Raw genomic sequence first — 15608 nt, 5'->3', positions numbered from 1 at the left:
AATGCACAGATATCTATTCTGAACAGTCCGTTTTAAAGAATTACTCATACGTGGATGTTCACCCGACAGAACAAACTTCAAAGCAGTTTCTTATACACAAAAAATTTCTATTTTTGTGTTCGGTAATAATTTTTCCGGCAACGATCTGTAAAATATTATTTTTACTGAAAGATACGTAAAATTTATCCAACTTACGGTCATCTGTCAAAGAACTACTGAATATCGGAAAATCCTATGTAAAAGTTACGATTATTTATTATTTACTGACACGGACTGTGAACTCTGAAATGTCATTTCTCTTGACGAACTCAGTAAAAGTTTTACCAATATCCGGAAAATGAATAAAAAATAATTAAGAATTTCAGTAATCATCACTAAACATTCAGCAGAAATAAAGATCTGTCAAAAAAACATAATTTTCGGACGTAAAGGTGTGAAAATTTCTAGATTTGTAAAGAAAAAAATAGTCGTGCGAATTGATTGCTTGCAAAAAATAGATAATACTGATTCCTAGCGGTAATTTTTCATTTAGTGAATATATTCAAAAAGCCTTCTACAACTTATCATTTCTGCCCTCTAAAAATATGAAGGGTGATCCCATATTCTACTGAATTGCATCCGAAAGATATTTGATCATTTTATTTGAAAAAAATATTTCTGAAGAGCAAATGTAATTCAATTCATTCATCACACGCAAATAAATAAATTAATCGGATGAAAATATGTTTTCGAAACAAAAATGCTCCTTCCTTTCCTAGATCTCTAATACAATTTACCAAAAACAGTTATATTTTACGGGTCAAGACGTTTACATATTTTTAGGATTGTTTTATGATTTTTGCCGAACGTCGGTATTGAATGATGAAGAAGTCATTAGAATTATGACAGATCGAAGTTCATTGGAACTATACGGATCATTCAGCAAATAAAACTTTTACCGAACGAATTACCGAATGTCCAGCTGTTTGAAAGTCAGTAAAACTGTACCGACATCCGTAAAAATAATTCGGTGTGTACAGCTTTTAAGCGAGAAATTTTTCTCAAAATCTGTTCTGTACGTTCAAGTTATCAAAAAGTACCATGCGTACTTCAGAGTACTAATGAAGTGGATATTTTCAGGTACTGTGGAACTTTTGATTGCTTGGAGACGACGCTTAAATTGTAATTTGATATTGATCTTACCAGTTTGAACATTCTTCATCTCTTAGATTGACTACACGAACCATTTCGTTGCGCTCCAAACAATTTTTTCAACGATCTAGTATTCTTTCCTCCGACTCGTTTTCCTTATTTTTCTGATTACTTAACCTACAATCAATAGAATTCGATACACATTCGCTTTAGCCCAAAAAAGAAATATCACCAAAAATTAATGTGAAAATGTGGAACACTTCTGTTAAGCAAAAATTTATCAAATGCATAGATTATAATCTCATCCTTTGAGTCAATTCTCTGAACAGAGAGCAGTTCCTTGCACAGCTTTAAGGCAGCGGGAAAGTTTTCTCAGAACTTGTTCTGTATGTTTAAGTGGCACTTTTTGGCACGCAAACTTTAGAGCTCTAATAAAGTGGATATTTTTCATGTACTGTGGAGCTTTGGTTGCTTAGAGAGGCTTAGTATACTCTAAATCATTAGAAAACAAACTGCACAGAAAATCTCTTAGCTTGACCTAAACGCTTCTACAGCACAAACTTTGCATTGATTTATTCAAAAGTTTACTGATTTGTTAAGCCGGGACGCCAATATTTATCATTAATCACAATTCATCAACAGGTAAATGATATCAGAACTTTTTCTGCTGCGGTTTTCTAGAAAACAGTCATATGCATTCCGTCATTGAGTCATTTGTCAAGTTTTAATACCCAATTAAGCACGTGGCTCTAAATGATGCACGGGAAATCTCCACTACTAATCTTTGCGCGCCAAACGATTTTTTCAACGATCTAGTATTCTTTTCTTCGACGGTCAAACACTTATGCAACTCGTTGCGCGCTAAACATCAACCGTAGATCTAGCAAGCATTGGCGACTTTTTCAGTGGAAAATTCCATTGTCCATACAAAATAACTTTATTGGTTTTTCCCACTTTTCCGGTAAGTTTTCCTAATTTTTTTGATGTACGAACCCGGTGGGGGTAAAAACTGATCAAACAAAAAAAAAAGCATCTCGATCCGTCCATCCGTTCTTACGTGATGCGATTACAAAGAATGATCTCTGCATTTTTATATATATATAGACTAGCTGACCCGTCGAACTTCGTCTCGCCCAGAAATTATTTGTTCGAATTTGTTTTCGGACAGCAAAGTTGTCAAGCGACTAAGTGGTTAACGTTTATCTCCATTATTTTTCTGATTACCTAACCCGCAATTTGATTCACATTCGCTTTAGCCCAAAAAAGAACTATCACCAAAAATTAATGTGATAATGTGAAATACATCTGTTAAGCAGAAATTAAGTATATGCACAGATTGTCATCTCATCCTTAGACTCAATGCACTGAGCAGAGATCCCTCTCTAACCGCGTCGACATAATGGATATAAGGTGCCACGTTTTCTCTTCCAGGTGTGATTCTTGCTTCCGGTAATGGACAAAAAAGCTCACTAACACACTTTTGTATTGATAAACTTAACACAATGTTGAAGAGATTCTCTTCTAGAGTTATTCATTATTTACAGTTTGTATTTAGCCCAACTGACTTAGATCTGACTTAAGCATCATTCTGAATAGTCCGTTTTTTTTAGGAATTACTCATATTCGAATGTTCACCCGACGCAACAGAACAAAGTTTGAAACAGTTCTTGTACAACTTTTAAGCAAGGAAGTTTTCTCAGTACTTGTTTTGCACGTTCAAGTTGCCAAAAAGTGCCACGCGAACTTGCGAACTTTTGGTTGCTAAGAGAGACGACGCTTAAATTTTAATTTGATATTGATCTTACCAATTTTAACATTCTTCACAGAATATGCAATATGGTAATCATCTTGAACACTGATATCTGATTGCCACTTATTATGTGCGCTTAGTATAATCTAAATCATTAGAAAGCAAAATGTGAGGGAAATCGCAGTTTGACTTTAGCGTTTCTAAAGCACAATCTTTGCAATGATTCATTCAAAAATTTTCTGATTTGTAAAACTCGCGCCCACGATGACCAATATTATTCATCTGACTCCACTGAACACAATTCATCAATTGGTAAATTATGTCGGAACTTTTTCTCCTGCCTACAGCGGTTTTCGAGAACAATCATATGCATTCCGTCATTAAGTCATTTGGCAAGCAATAATTTTAATACCCAATTAAGCACGTGACTCGAAATGATCCACTACAAATCGTTACGCGCCAAATGATTCTTTCAACGATCTAGTATTCCTTTCTTCGACGGCCAAACACTTATGCAACTCGTTATGCGCCAAACACCTATCGATGATCTAGCAATCATTGGCGACTTTTTCAGTGGAAAATTCCATTGTCCATACAAAATAGCTTTATTGGTTTTTCCCACTTTTCCGGTAAGTTTTCCTAATTTTTTTGATGTACGAACCCGGTGGGCGTAAAAACTGATCAAACAAAAAAAAAGCATCTCAATCCGTCCATCCGTTCTTACGTGATGCGATTACAAAGAATGATCTCTGCATTTTTATATATATAGATATAAATATATATATATATATATATATATATATATATATATATATATATATATATATATATATATATATATATATATATATATATATATATATATATATATATATATATATATATATATATATATATATATATAGAAGATAGAAGATAGATAGATATAGATATCATGTTATATTGTATTGTATGATATTATATTATATTATATTGTATTATGCTCAAGTATATCGACAACAGGGAGAGGCAGGGAGTGCATCAGGGTATCGTACAAGTGAATAACTGGATGATGGAGTGGATTGCCAACCTGAGTCAAGTGGGGGAAGCTTTGTGTTTCTCCCTGAAGGTCTGAAATGAGTAAGACGCACCCTTCTAACAAACAAACAAACCATCAGGCGGGTTTAAGCTGGTACAGCGAAATTCTTTGTTATATGGCCGGATGTTCTTGCTGGAAGGCGCCGGGTCCTCAAAACCCATTTTGGCCCTTTTAACAGCAGTTATATGATAGCTATCTGATAATTGAATTCGGATCTACTGTAAGTCTACCCGCATACATTGGTAATGCCTTGAACTGATGGTGGCTTCACACATATATACGTACATAAATACATACAAAAGATTGGAGTAACCAGGGTCACGCATGAACTGGAAAATTTGCTGACAAATATTATTTCACCGGTCTTGTTTCTGACTAAGTGCCGGAAGTTCATTCGGCATCAAACCATTTATATAAATTTTTAAGTTGTAAGGGTCCATTTTCTTTATTTTTGTATACAGAAACAGGTACAGATAGGAATTTTTTTTTTATAATGTCTGTAGAGATAGGTTTGACGATAAGAAAAACAGGTTGCATAAATCAAAGAAATTAAAAATAGCGGCTATATTGAATGTTGTCCGAGGTGAGTCGTTGCATCGCTTATACGATATCGTCCGGAGTTGACCTCGGAGTCATCCAAATGGTATATAAAATGATAAAAAAAACTTGTATCAAGTGCGTGAAATAAGAATGTTGAATATCTAGCGACAAATATACATACAAACATATAAATATAAAATAACAAGATTTTGTTATACTTATTTTTATTAAAAATAAAACACTTGAAACAAACCTTTCATGAATTTCATATATTAAAGAACCTTTCTGTATAATATTTAACAAAATGAAATATAAGAGCTTCGTGTCAATTGGGACACCAGTTTTACTTCATTGACGTGAACGGTGATTTCGAAAAAGCCTGCTTCAAAGTTTAGACGCTACATTTCCCGATGATTCGCTATGGACCACCAGTGGGCGCTAGCATATTTTTAAGTGGGCAGTGAACTCGTAATGGTCAACGGATGGACCGTGAGACCTACATAATGGGCTTTACAATATTTTCAAAAAATATGTTTAAACAAATCAGCATTAATAAAATACACTTGCTTGTATATATAAAGACTGTCCCAGAAAGTGTGGACGCAACCAAAAACCGCTGCCATTTCGCAATGGTTCAGAATCTGTCAACTTTTATGGCTGCGTCCTGTTGTTTACACTCTTCTCTAAATACTTGTGCAGTTGTTTATTTGTTTTCACTAGTTTGTTTCGAAATGCGTGGAATTTCTTCAGAACAACGTCGAAAAATTCTGTACAAATGGTGCACAGAATGCGGACTGTTACTGAGACAGAAAGCAAAAATGGAAGGAGTAAGTGAAAAAGCCGTACGAAATGCAATCAGGAAGTTCGGTGAGGATAACACCTTTGAGGATAAACCGAAAACGGGTCGAAAAAAAGGCCCTGCGCACCCTCAGTTTGATAAACGTACACTGAAGGCGTTTGAGCGAAAGAAGGAGGTTTCAGTTCGGGATGTGGCAAAAAAGTGGGCACTTTGAAGTCAAATGTTCTTCGAGCTAAAGAACGTTTGGAGCTTCGAACCTATAAAAAGCAGAAACAACCAAAACGTAGTCCGAAACAAGAAGCATCGATCAGGCCGAGGGTTCGAAAGCTGTGCAATACGATTCTTGCTGGAAATTTGAACTGCATAATCATGGACGACGAAACCTACGTGAAACTCGATTACAAATCCTTGCCGGGACCACATTATTATACGGTGCGAGAAGGGCAAGTGTTAAACAAGTCCGAGACATCGATTAAAGTCGAAAAATTTGGTAAGAAAGCTATGGTCTGGCAAGCAATTTGTAGCTGCGGTAAGATTTCGAAACCCTTCATAACCACTGCTTCAATGAACAGCGAAATATACATCAAGGAATGTATACAAAAACGACTTCTATCCATGATTCGAAGCCACAAGGATCCTGTTGTCTTCTTGCTAGATTTTGCTTCTTGCCACTACTCGAAATCAACGGTAGAATGGTATACTACCAAAAATATAACTTTAGTCCCAAATGACATGAATCCACCAAATTGCCCACAACTTCGACCAATTGAGGAATTTTGGGCATTAACGAAGGCACATCTCAGGAAACATATCTCGGCAGCCGAAACCATTCAACAGCTCGAAAAAGATTGGAAAAAAGTGTCAAAACTTATCGCCAAGAAGTCTGTACGGAGTTTAATGAGGAACGTTCGCAAGAAGATGCGCCAGCTAGTCTACAATGGCCGAGTACAATGTTTCGTTTAACAAACCCGGCAGACAGAGGTCCATTGTTGAGCCATTTTTAATATGAGGAGTTGGAGCCTTATTGGACTAGTTTTACTGGACAATTTCCGAAGTTTTTTCCACTTATTTTTTTAAACCAACACTACATATCTGTACAATACCTCTACTTCACGTAGAATAACCACAAATCTTCTTTCTATATGAAGTAACACCTTGATTTCACACTATTTTTGCTAGAGAAAAAACAACAACAAACCGTTCCAGTAAACTGAACGAATATTTCTTGCAGTATGTCGTTCAACAAGCGCTCAACGACAAACAAAGTATAACCGCTTGCTGAGAGGGCAGTGTTGGCAACTGCTAACTATAACTGTACATCAGAGATGTCAGGTAAAATTTCAAATATCTTCAGACAGGGTTGTAAAAGTCTGTATATCCGAAACAAAATCTGCAGTCAGCAAGTATGTCTCTTGCTGGCAGCAATTTCTCTATAAAGCATGATACGCTAAACTGACTTGGCGAGAAAAAAAAATGGTCTCGACATTTTTTAAAGTCTGTAAATTTTGACGAAAGGCTGCGAAAAACTCGATTTTCAAAAGTCTACAAAAGGCTGCATTACAAAAAATGTCTGCAGCACTATGTGCGAAATCGGCAGATTTACAGACAAATCTGCAGATCTGGCATCTCTGCTGTATGTGGCGTTTACCGGTTGCCAGCATGCTTGGTTGTTGCCAGCATGAAAAATTCTGATCTTTCTAAATTCAATGCTGGCAAATCATACTGGCAAGTAGGGATGACGGATTTTTCGATTTACTCGATTATTCAATAACCGACCGCGAAAAAGTATTGACGACTTCGGACAGTTAATACACTGAAAGACCGAAATCAGCTTTTCGGCGAAAAAATTAGTTGATTTTAGTTAGTTATTTTTTCTGGAAGCTAAAAAGAAATTTACTCTTGCTAATTTATAATAATTAATAATTAAAATGGCTATTTTTTTAGTTGAATTCACCAATTAATCGAGCTGTCATTTCTTAGCTAAGCCACAGTCCATTTCCATTCAACTAATTTTTTAGTGGAATTAGAAAAATAAAATGTTGTTTTCAACCAACATGAATGGTTGAATTGGCTTCTGCAATTTGCAGCCATATGGCGCACTGTCACCGAAGAAACGTTAACACCGTAATGACTGACTACTAACCACTAGATGGCATACTATTACAGAAAAGAATTTTTCAATCGCGGTGGTCTTTTCTATATTGGCAGGTATAAATACTAATGTTGTAGTATTGAAGAAAAAGACATAAGCGAAATATAAACTTCTTTTTGAAAATTTTTCTTCTAAATCGCTGTTTTCTTCATTCGACTTCGCAAAATCGACACTCTCACTGACAACTTTGAGCACTCGGAAAACAAAAACCGAATACTGTAGTACACCAGACGGCGTAGCCCGGAAGGTTGGAAGATACAAAAAACATCATTTGACATTTACAATTAGAGTGCAACATTCGAAACTCACTTCACTGTTCCACGTAAAAACATTATTACGCACAATCGAATCAAATTCTGAATAAATACACTTTCCACTAAGAGTTTACGGCATTTTTAACTATCGGATTAAAAATTTAAATTTGGATATATCGTAACAAATGCGAAATACATCGAAACAATTTGCAAGCAGTTTCAACAAGACTGTCCCTTTTAGCTTTTTAATGGATTGTTTTGCTTTGACACTTCTCATGAGTTTTTGGCTAATAAACTTGTTAAATAAAACCAATTTCATTTTTGTTTTCTTTGTGCTGTCCTTCAACAATGATGGCAATAGATAAATAGAAACAAATTGTCTGATTTTAATAACAAAATTAGTTGTCAATGAGAATTTCGTGTTGAATTGAAGTATTGCTGGTTTGTGTCCATGACATTCGCCAAATCAACACATTCCCTAAAAATAAGTGCATTGTAAATAGCAATGACTTTACGTCTGCTTAGCGGATTATGTTGATCCGCGAGGTGGCATTAGCAGTGAACATAATCTGCTAATGCACTGATGACCTGAATGCAAAACGTAAAACAATCAAAACAGTCATGTGTACTTCTGCACAAACCGGTACCCATGAGGTACCAAAACCTAAATGACTAAAAATAAGAGTTTTTTTCAGCAAAGTAAATTCTCAATTTTTAACTCATTTCAGTCATTTTGGAAATTGTTGTTGTTGTTAAAATCAACTAATTCAAAACGTTCCATGCAATTTTATACATTTGCTCATGAAATTAATGAATTTAATATCTTGTTTTAAGGAATCTATATTGAATGTGTTAGATGATGAATCTGATGCTTTCGGTAGAAAATGGAGAAAATTGCTATTATTTCCTAATGATGATCTGTGGGACTGAAAAGTGCCTTGAATTGTCATGACCAACAGGATCTGCATTTAGATCTGAGATGGTTCTTGGTATGCACATCTGGTAAACTCGTCCGAAATTTGACTAGGAATTCATTGTGATTTCCAGATGGATTCCAACGAACATGAAATAATTCATTTCGGGGGGAACCAATTGGTGTATTTGGAACACACACTGAGATCCAGCTATAATTCCGTTCAAATTAACTGAGAAGCGTTCACATGCCGACTGATTAGTTCCACTGGCAAGCTTTTGGTATGTTCCCGGCACAATTCCGTTGTTCGACACTCGCTTCATTCCAAAAGCGTGAAGTCTTTGGTGGTGTTGCTCTCCGTAGGCCGTAGCTTTGACAAGTGTTGCTCAGGAAATGAAAGCCAAAGGTTAAATATTCGTTTTTTTATATCGATGCAGCACATATTTTGTTCTCGTACTCAGAACGCGTTCTGATTGGCTATTGAAACACTTCAATGTTATTGCAATAGACGTTCAAGTTGAAAAATTTCGAATCTATTGGTAGTTAGATTATATAAATCCTTCCACAGATCATTGAGCTATGAGCTTTCAAAATACGAGAAAGGCGAACAAGCGTCATGTGTTTTCTTCTATGATACTCGTTGATACCAAACAATTCAGAAAAGTTTAATTTTGAATTATTTGAAATTATGTCACATAACTGAAGATTTGATCATAAAATTATTGTATCATCATTTTATTATAGAATTTTGTTATCATAAAAATTATTATATTTTCAAGGAAGGGTTCAAGAGAGAGTTCAAGGGGGTCAAAAGAAGTGGTGATGTTCAAGGGGGTGGGGATTCAAGGGAGGGAGGGGGTTTTCAAAAAATGGGGAAGGTGCAAAATTTTAAAAAGAAAGTCAGGTTTGTACTTTTATATAAAAAGTACTGTATTGTTCATGAAACTTACTGTTGATAAATCTTCCAGGGGAGAGGGGTGGGGTTAAACCCCCTCCCCCTCTGCGCACAGGCCTAGGTTAGAGAATAAGAAAAACAGGTTTTAAAAATCAAAGAAATTCAAAATGAATGGCTATATTGAATATTGTCTGAAGTGAGTCGTTTCATCGCTCATACGATATCGTCCGGAGTTGACCTTGGAGTCATCCAAATGGTATATGAAATGATGAAAAAACTTGTATCAAATGCGTGAACCTTAGATACTATAAGAATGTTGAATATTTAGCGACATATATACATATTTACATGCATACATTTTATATGTACACACGATTTTGTTCTAGTTGTTTTTATTAAAAATAAAATACTTTAAACGAACTTTTTATGAATTTCACAGGTTCAAGAACTTTTCTGTATAACATTTAACAAAATTAATAATAAAAGGTTCGTGTCTATTGGGACAGCATTGTGAACGATGATTTCGAAAAAGCTCGCTTCAAAGTTTAGACGCTTCATTTTCCGATGATTCCCTATGGACCACCAGGGGGCTCGAGAATATTTCTAGTGGGCAGTGAACTCGAAATGGTCAACGGGTGGACCGTGAGACTTACATTGTGGGCTTTACAATATTTTCAATAAATTTGTGGAAACAAATCAGTATTAATAAAATACACTTGTTTATATATATATATATATATATATATATATATATATATATATATATATATATATATATATATATATATATATATATATATATATATATATATATATATATATATATATATATATATATATATATATATATATATATATATATATATATATATATATATATATATATATATATATATATATATATACAGGGTGATTTTTTAAGAGCTTGAGAACTTTTTTAAACAATAAAACGCATAAAATTTGCAAAATCTCATCGGTTCTTTATTTTAAACGTTAGATTGGTACATGACATTTACTTTTTGAAGATAATTTCATTTAAATGTTGACCGCGGCTGCGTCTTAGGTGGTCCATTCGGAAAATCCGCTTTTTTATCGACAAATTTTGTTCAGCGATGAGGCTCATTTCTGGTTGAATGGATACGTAAATAAGCAAAATTGCCGCATTTGGAGTGAAGAGCAACCAGAAGCCGTTCAAGAACTGCCCATGCATCCCGAAAAATGCACTGTTTGGTGTGGTTTGTACGCTGGTGGAATCATTGGACCGTATTTTTTCAAAGATGCTGTTGGACGCAACGTTACAGTGAATGGCGATCGCTATCGTTCGATGCTAACAAACTTTTTGTTGCCAAAAATGGAAGAACTGAACTTGGTTGACATGTGGTTTCAACAAGATGGCGCTACATGCCACACAGCTCGCGATTCTATGGCCATTTTGAGGGAAAACTTCGGAGAACAATTCATCTCAAGAAATGGACCGGTAAGTTGGCCACCAAGATCATGCGATTTGACGCCTTTAGACTATTTTTTGTGGGGCTACGTCAAGTCTAAAGTCTACAGAAATAAGCCAGTAACTATTCCAGCTTTGGAAGACAACATTTCCGAAGAAATTCGGGCTATTCCGGCCGAAATGCTCGAAAAAGTTGCCCAAAATTGGACTTTCCGAATGGACCACCTAAGACGCAGCCGCGGTCAACATTTAAATGAAATTATCTTCAAAAAGTAAATGTCATGTACCAATCTAACGTTTAAAATAAAGAACCGATGAGATTTTGCAAATTTTATGCGTTTTATTGTTTAAAAAAGTTCTCAAGCTCTTAAAAAATCACCCTATATATATATATATATATATATATATATATATATATATATATATATATATATATATATATATATATATATATATATATATATATATATATATAAATATATATATATATATATATATATATATATATATATATATATATATATATATATATATATATATATATATATATATATATATATATATATATATATATATATATATATATATATTTATATATATATATATATATATATATATATATATATATATATATATATATATATATATATATATATATATATATATATATATATATATATATATATATATATATATATATATATATATATATACTGAAGCCTTTTTTTATGCGAATTTACGTACCGCATAAAAAAAAACCGCATAACTCTGAAAATTCGCATAAAAAAAAACCGCATAACTCTGAAAATTCGCATAAAAAAAAACCGCATAACTCTGAAACTTCGCATAAAAAAAGACCGCAGAAGGGCAAACCGCATAACTCTGAAAATTCGCATAAAAAAAAACCGCATTACTCTGAAACTTCGCATAAAAAAAAACCGCATAACTCTGAAAATTCGCATAAAAAAAGTCGCGTAAAAAAAACCGCATAAAAAAAGACCGCATAAAAAAAGACCTCAGTGTATATAGGGCAAATGTTCAATGAAACATTATTAGATCTACTTCAGGATCCAGGAAAACCTTTTCTACGAGAAAGCAAAACAAGTGAACTTTTCTTTTTGCACACCAATGTTGATATAAGCCTGCACTGTGTTGTGTGTGTGTGTGTGTGTGTGTGTGTGTGTGTGTGTGTGTGTGTGTGTGTGTGTGTGTGTGTGAGTCTGGGTCTGCATGTGTGTTGTTAACACTCCAAATACCAAGCCTCAAAAAAAGTTGGAACGGTAACTTTGAGCTGTCATAGCTCAGCTGTTTTTCAACGAATCTCAATAAATTTTACACCCTCGAATTTTGTGAAGTTCGTAGATTGATTCCAAAACTTTGTAGCAGACGATTGGCGAAGGAAAACCAATGAAAATTTGATTTTTCCCGTTCCAAATTTTTTTCACGCGCCCAAAATGCCCTATCTGCTTTCCAATTTTCTTTCCTTTGGCATAAACGTCGCATAGAAAATATTGAATACTTCAACTTTACCGAGTCATAACTTTGTTGTTAGTCAACCGATCTTCAAAATTTGTTCACCATTGGAAAGGTACTACTTCCACAAATACAATGCACTGAAAAAAACTAAAAATAGGGTTGTCTACCCAAAGTTATAATGAAAACTGTAGATAGATGACCTAAAAAAAGATGAGACTTTTTACTATGATCGTAAATATCTCGAAATTCAAAGCGATGACCTATATATTTTTATACATCATTCGATTGCTAGTGATACCAGCTACAATTTTCGCTCAACTACCTTTCCTGCACAATCAAAAGAAAACATTAAACAATCGATGAATTTATAAATATATATGAATTTTTCAATTTTTTTCACATGTTTGTATATAACTCAAAAATTGAAGCGATGACATGTACATTTTTTTGATTTAGAATATTGGAATCATTACCAGAAACAATGTATTGATGATCAAAATTATATATCCGTTCAAAGAATCTCAAGAAATTTGATACAAATACAGAGAATTTCTATTATTGGGAAAATTTTGCCAAAAAAAAAACAAATCAAAACTTTGAAATTTTATGACATATATTTTTTTATTATTTTAGTTGAAAATTTATTATGAACAAAATTTACAAAAAAACTGAAACTTGGATTTCACTGAAAATCTTAAAAATTTTGGTAAATATACCTAAAATCTAAAAATAATAATGTTTTTGTATTGGACAAAAGATCTAAACAATTTTTATGCACAACCCAAACGGAATAGTTAACTACTAAAATTAGGTTTTTTTTGTTTTAGGTTTTTCGTAAAATCTCAGAAAATCGGTAGAAGATCGGAAATTTCAAAATTTCTGATATATATTGCGTATAACGTTTCTGCAAATCAAAGTGAAAATATTGGAATCCGTTTTGATTTCATCTGTTTCAAAGAGACGTAGAATTTGTTTCTATTAATAAAATAAATTTTGTGACAACACGAAAATTTTAAATTATTTCAATGGCTTTGTACAAAAAGGAATAGAACGTAAATTTATACGAATTCCATATACTAACCCATGGCCAAAGAAACCAACTAAAATTTAAAAAAACAATTGCTTGATTTTTGTTTTACTAGGAATTGAGAACAAAAAAATATATCTTAAATTTTCCGCTATCCTAAACGACATCAATTATAATCGATAGAATATTAGAATTTAAATATCACAAACTTAGAATTATTTCGGAATGTATAGAATTCGAAAATTATTTGAATTTTCTATTAGTAAACAATTTAGAAAAAGTAGAATTCTGAATTTAGCACAAAAATCATACGAAATTAAGTAAAACTTGTTTTTATCCACCTAGTTGTGTAATGATGCCTTTCTCATATCTCTCTTATTCTCATATAAAATGTATTCTTCAAACAGTTTTGTTTGATTTTTGAAGAACATGAAAGCTAGTGCATGAACTAGTGTAACCTACAAAATGAAACAGTTCTCAAATCGGTTAGGCCATCTTTCTCAGTGAAGAAAGTTCCACTATTTCAGTTACTTATGAAACTGAAATCGCCCCGAATATTGGCTTCGCAGCAGCCTTTGCGATTAGCACCAACCAACCAATCTTTTTGCAGCTTACAGTTGTCTTCGTCTCGAAAAACAACCTCTTCGTTTGAATGCTTTTTACTGAATGAAACCCTGCACCTATGTTATCAGAACTAATTGGCTCAAGTGGCATGTTCCCCTAGTTATTTGGAGATTCGTGCCTTGCGTAGCTTCTCATCAACTTCCTGATGGGAGGGGAAGGATAAAAAAAAAATTGGAGGGAATTGAGAATTGGGTGAGGTGGGAAAACAGCACAAAACATAAAGAAATAAGTCGTCCTGCATCCCGGAAAGGATGCTGAACGATCTGCAGGTGCCAAAATGCACGGTTGATAAAACCTCCAACCAACGAGAGGCCTTAGAGATTTTACAAAAGCGACACCATTGTGCATTCCCAGAAGAAAGCAGAACGATTTCTTCCCGAATATGCACTTGAATTAATTTAACACTTTAGAAGACAAAAATACCTTCTATAGCTAATAAATGAGTGATACGAATATTTTTCAATGAAAAAATCCAATGTATGAACATAATTAAAAAAAAATTTTAAAAAATATCTCCTCCGCCTTTTTTTATAAACATGCTCGAAAATATTTTTTGTCAAATACAAGAAACGGTTTTTTTCCGTTTTCCTCAATGTTAGATATAGCAGTTTAAAAATAAACTGTTTTTGAACTAGTTTCGCTCATAACTTCGGTTCAGAAAACGCTACCTGAACACGCCAGTCATTAAAAAATTGGTTTTAACAAACTCTAAAAGATGTTCAAATATACCTGCACGAAAAGAGAAAAATATAAATGCTAGAGCAAAAAATCTGATTTTTTGAGGAACACCCTAAGTTGCTCTTAAAAAATAGCTGTAACACTAAAACCGTTGCAGATACTACTATGGTGTCCTCAGAAAATCTGCTCGATATAAGTTTATCTACAGTTTTGCCGAAGAATGCTGTCCTCTACCTCAATACATCCGGAAAATAAGTTTTGGATCACCTTAATAATAAGAGCCACCCTAATACCATGTACATCGACATATGGCTTATCTTCACTGATCATTTGTTTTGAAGACATCATAGCTCTTTAGTATAAGGTTAAGCCACAAATGTTTTTGTCCCCCTAAATTGTGGATCCGGACCACTGTGCAATGCAATTTAACTCGGAAATTTTAAAATTTCTGATCTTTTACCTATTTTTTGAGATTCTACGGCAAACCTACAACAAAACCAGAATTTTAGTAGTTATCAAATGCGTTTGTGTTGTGCATAAAAATTGTTTAGATTGTTTGTCCAATACAAAAATATTTAAAGAGTTTTAAGTTATTTACCAAAAATTTTAAAATTTTCAGTGAAATCCAAGTTTCAGTTTTTTTATGTAAATTTTGTTTATATTAAATTTTCAACTAAAATAATAAAAAAATGTATGCCATAAAATTTAAAAGTTTTGATTTCATGTTGTTTGGCAAAATTTTCCCAATAACACAAATTCTCTGTATTTGTACCAAATTTCTTGAGATTCTTTGAACGGTTATATAATTTTGATCATCAATACATTATTTCTGGTAATGATTTCA

This window comes from Malaya genurostris, chromosome 2 (assembly GCF_030247185.1).
Source record: "Malaya genurostris strain Urasoe2022 chromosome 2, Malgen_1.1, whole genome shotgun sequence".
In the NCBI taxonomy this organism is placed as follows: Eukaryota; Metazoa; Arthropoda; class Insecta; order Diptera; family Culicidae; genus Malaya; species Malaya genurostris.
Note: the sequence above shows the minus strand (reverse complement) of the source record.